Raw genomic sequence first — 5,420 nt, 5'->3', positions numbered from 1 at the left:
AAGGTACAAGGAAAGAGACTGAAATCAAATGCTAAAACACACCATTTTCTAACTAACTGCTAAGAGGTTTTTCTTCAAAAGAATGCTAAGTTAACATGTATGTGATCCTACTATCCTAATAATGTAGACTCAAACCATCAAAATTTCTACTGCTGTGCATGTAAATGAATAAAATAAATCTATTTTCCTTTTTGTCTTTTTTAATGTGAGTGTGAAAGCTAATATATTTTGGTGATGTGGCAGGTGGCTTGGAGATGATGGTGAATGGTCAGAAGACTTGGGAGACAAGTAGGGACCCTTTGCTAACTTCCTAGAGGTTTTTATCTCAATTCGGCCTCAAAATAGGGTTTCCTATAGGATGTCCTCAAAACCTACAGATCCCTAAAAACCTATAGGATACAGCCGAGAGCAAAAGGATAGATGTTGAAGGTGATGGAAATCTTAGGGAAGGTGTTTGGTGGATGGAATGAGGCAAGGGAGTGCCTAGGATCACTTCAGAACTCAAAACCAAAGTTGGGAGATGGATGGATTTGCTCAAAAATCTTGGAGAAGTTTCCTTGTGAAATGATGAAATTGGTGAGGGTTTAGTGATAGAAAGTGAGGACCATGGGTGGATGAAGTTGGGATTAGGTTGCTGACTATGAAATCTCTCTGTACTCCTGAAACACCTGCATGGCATAAAACATTGAAATTTACCCAAAAATCATGCAAACAAGAATAATTTCAATTATCTAAAGAAACAAAATTTCATGAGCTAGCTGTCTACTTGATGCATGAGGAAAACTATGTAGAATGATATAAAACATTGATGAGATCTAATGTAAGACTAAAGATAGAAGAATGGAAATCAAATCCTACTCTTGAAAACTCGCAAAATGTTGACCTAAGTGTGAAGAAAGAGGGTTAAAATGGTCTTGATGGCATGGACGTCAATTAGAGGTCTAATCCAAACTTCAATGATGATTTTTCTCAATACGGGCTCAAAAGAAAATTTCTTATAGGATGCTACAAAGACTTCCTACAGGATGTACATATTTCCTATAATTCATTGAATGACCAAGAAAATAAAATCTAAATTGGATGGGATAAGTTTTGTTTTTAACTAGGATGTCTTAGGTCCTCATTCCAAGTGGAATCACTCAAAAAGACCTCTTCTAACACATGCTAAAAATTGAAAAACATTACTTGTTGAAAATCTAGAATTGTGAGAACTAGTGAGCTAGTAAATCTAAAAAATGCCTAACCAAATCAAGTGCAAATGCAATGGGGTAATTTTTGTTATGAACTCTAATTTTTTTGTGATCTAATGCAAGTGGAACCCACTCGATTGAATCTTTTTAGCATGCTCTAAAAGATATCAGAAATTTATTGTTCTTTTCTAAAAAGGAGGTCCAACAATCTAGATTTGGGGAATAAGAAGACTAATCCAAGCAGCTCAATGATTACTATGAACTTACAAAGATTTTACGAGGATGAAATAATGCTTGTGATCCTTCAAAATAACTGAGATCAACCATTTAACTCAATCCTACAACAAGAAATCATTAATACTAAATGCAAAAATAGTAAGAAATAAAAACTAGAGATGCATGTGAATAAGCAGTGAAAAGAAGGAAATAAAATCATACAAAAGGGCTCTGAGGCTCCTGGGATGGCCAAGCCCAAGGAAACTCAGAGACCTATGGAGGAAAACAAGATTTAGAAGTTGAACATGACACCAATCTTCATTATTTTCATCAATAGAATTACATCCCTGTAAGAAAATACAATGGAGCTACAAAACTACGAGTTCTCTCCATAAGAACACTAATGACAATCTATATCTAGAGGAAAATTTGACTTATTACTTATACAAAATGATTAGGAATCATTCCCCATGAATGGAGGAAGATTTCCCCATCAAAATCCCTTGATTAATGGATCTAGTCCCTTGATTAGTGGAACACATTCCTAGATTTTCTCAATCATTGGAGTTCCACAATCTATGTCATAATTCCATAATATCTAGCTGACTTATTATTTATTATTGATCCTCCTGTAGTAGGGCACAAGTCCCTAAATTATCTCCTCCTCCAAATCTTCATAATTTGCCCAATATTCTCATAATATTCCACAAAAATAAATAATATTAGCCACAAATATCCAATTATTCATAAACCTTCCTAATGAATATATTAAAGTTAAAAATAAATTATCTAATGTAGAAAGAGAGGTTTAATGTGTTGAAGGATGGTCGTAGGCTTTAATTTATGTTTTAATTATAGTCATGGGCCTTTATTTATGTCTAATTTAGAGGCCCATCATACCCCCCTATTGAAAGGGTTGCTCATCCTCCGAGAAACTTAGTGACCTCATTGTGCCTCATCCATGGCCCTGGTGGCCTCTCTCTTGTGCATTAAGAATATTGGCTGCAATTTCTATAAGGACAATACCAAACATATTTGTACAAAGAAAAATAACTTTTTCTTGAGACCATTAACTTGCCTTCTTCTTCTCTCTTGTGGCCTAGATGACTGCCTAATGGCCTTGGAGTTCTCTTTTTTATTAGGTCTCTCTTAAGCTCTGCCATCTTGGGGTTTAGCATAATTTGTTAATTTCTTCCTTGTAGCAACATTTTGCCTTCCTGTAGTAGTCATTCCTCTTCTTTCAGGGTCTTCTAACTGTATGGGATTGATGAGAAATGATGAAGAGAGATTGGATGATGACGCTAGGGCTCAAAGGGAGTAGTGTAGATTTGTGAAAATGGAGAGGATAATCTGTTCGTTTTTTTTTTCAAGAATGAAATGGGATGGATGAATGATGAATGGATAGTGAATATGAAGTGGATAGAGGGCTTGGAGTGATGTGGTGACTTGGCCTTTGCAAAAATTTCTTCTTTTAATTGCTGTCCTCATTCCTTGAAATCATCACCCTTCATAATTTGACTTTTCAACATTGCATGAGTGGGGGAGTGAGATGAAATTAACTAGTTGAAGGCAGCTAAGACTGCTAACCCATCCTTAGCTTATAAAACCTCATCTCTCATGCATTGACAACAAATTTCCAATTATAATATGCTCAAGAGAAGAGGTCAAGGATACTGCATATCTGTATCTACCTGATGGTTGTTGGAAAGACTTGCATGCTGCTGCTGAGTTGATATTGATGTGTAGGTGTTGTATGGTGATGCAAATGATCCTGATGCTGCTACTAAACTCTAGAGGATCTTCTTTGACCTTTGGATCTCCATGCTGAAGCTGACTACAAATCTATGGCTACTTCATCATCATATCCCCTCAATCTTTCAAAGAAACCCATCTAATTGTGCCTTGTGAATATCTCTAGTATAGGAGGATGCTGATGAATCCTCACTGTGTTGATGGGTTCCCCCTTTGATTTTTCTCTGATGGATGGAGGTTTGTATAGGTATGATACCAAATTTAAAAATTCTGTGTATACAATTCCCTTATGTTGCAATCACTTTCAACAAACTAGAAGGGTTTTTTATGTTCCTTTCACTTGGAAAAATGTGGGGAAATGTAGAGCCTACCTCCTTAACACTGCTTGATGAAGCCAACCTCTGGTTTTCCCTTTTAAAACTTCTCATTTCCAATCTTGTATGTGTTGTTGTGTATTCTATAGGATCTCGGGGAATCCTGTAGGTTTTCAGGACAATGACTTGTTTTATCCATATCTCCCAACAGTAGAATGGATTGACTTGAAACTTTCTGAGCATGTTGCCATCATCATTATGCACCTCCCCATAAGCAAAATTTGGTCAATTGATGCACGATCTTGAGAAAAGCTAAAAGTGGTTGAAGTTGATGGAGGCTGATGTCTTGGAAACCATGAACTAGAATTTTCTAAAATTGCTTGGGCATGTTACCATCATCCATATGCATCTCCCATGAAACAACTTTTTAAATGGATGCATGGATATCGAGAAAATGAAAAAATGGTTGTAGGTGATGGAGGCTTATTTCTCAAAAGCTTTGCACTAGAATTTGTTGAAATTTCTTAATTTTGTCATCATCATCCATATGCATCTCCCCCTGAAACAATTTTTCAAATGGATGCATGGTTTTCATGTTATGGCAAAAACAAATTTTTGTATCATGTAGTAAAACATAGCATCTTGTAGTTTTTTAGGACATCAAGAAAACTGAATCATGGAAGCTTGAGAATGATGGGCGGATGGTGAAAATAAATGAGAGTGATGAATTAGCATGGCCTTGTCCTTATGGGAGCATTTCAGCAAAGGAGGAGAAAGTCAAAATTTGACTTCTTTTGACTAGGCTTAACCAATTTTCCTTTTGGTACTAACTTGTTCATGATGCTTGCAGATGTTGGAGAGTACATGCATTCATCAAAGAGATACATGAAGAAAAGATTTTTTGTTTTTTATTTTTTTCTTCTAGGCCTACTAGCCGCCCAAGGAGGTTTTCAACTAGTAGGTTTGCCTAGGTGCCTCAAAGGAGGTTTTCACCTAGGATTTTTTCTTTTTTTCCAACCCATTGACTACCTCATGGAGGTTTTCAATCAATGAGCCAATCTTAGGCACCTCAAAGGAGGTTTTCACCTGTGTTTTTTTTTTTTTTTTTATTTTATTAATTTTGTTTTTATACCCTACCCTACTTGAAAAACAAAATCACTTTCAAGTATAAGAATACTTCCAATGGAGCCATGTGCACATCAAGATGACAGAAAAACTGATGTGTAGGCTTGAGATGTATGATTTGACATGTACCTGAATTTGAGAGATCAAATTATTTGACTTTGATGATATCAAGCACAATTGAAGAAGAGAGTGTTGTTGCAACTTAGTGACTATTTGGAACCATATTTCAATATAGTTGTGATGCCTCTAGCCCACTTGCTGATTTGGACCATCTTGGATGTCTTCTTCTATCATGACCTTCAAGTCTTCCTCTTTTTGCTGAGTGATCTCGTGAATATATAGAGGATTTGATGTTAACCATGAGGGAACTTTCTCAATCTCTGATTTTGATGTCTTCTCTTCATCAAGCGCAGCCCATGATTTTGTGGTCTTCTCATTTGAATCTTGTTCTTCTGGAAGTGTTCCTTCAATGATATCAAGATAATCTCTTTTTGCAATACTCTTCTTGAGCTATGGTGAATACCATTGATCTCAAGAGGAGATATTTAGAAGTGTTTTACCTTAGCATTGTAAGTGGGCTGAGTTACTTCAATGTGTGGGTTTGGAAATGGTGGTACAGGTAGTTGAGTGGGAGTGAGTATTTGAGATGGATGTGGATAGGGTTGTGGTTGTGGTGGAGGTTTGGTATGGAGGATATTGAGGAAAATGCTGAGGATATTGTGGATGGATCTCATAATTTCCTTTCCAACCTTGTGGACAAGATTGGTTTTGGGGTTGAGATGGCCAATGTTTCCAAGGAAAGGGTGTGTTTCAATTACTGTGA

The sequence above is a fragment of the Pinus tabuliformis genome, chromosome Q, assembly GCF_031772625.1.
Source record: "Pinus tabuliformis cultivar Carrire ecotype Pingquan chromosome Q, CPIR1, whole genome shotgun sequence".
NCBI classification, from domain to species: domain Eukaryota; kingdom Viridiplantae; phylum Streptophyta; class Pinopsida; order Pinales; family Pinaceae; genus Pinus; species Pinus tabuliformis.
This window is presented reverse-complemented; position numbering follows the sequence as displayed.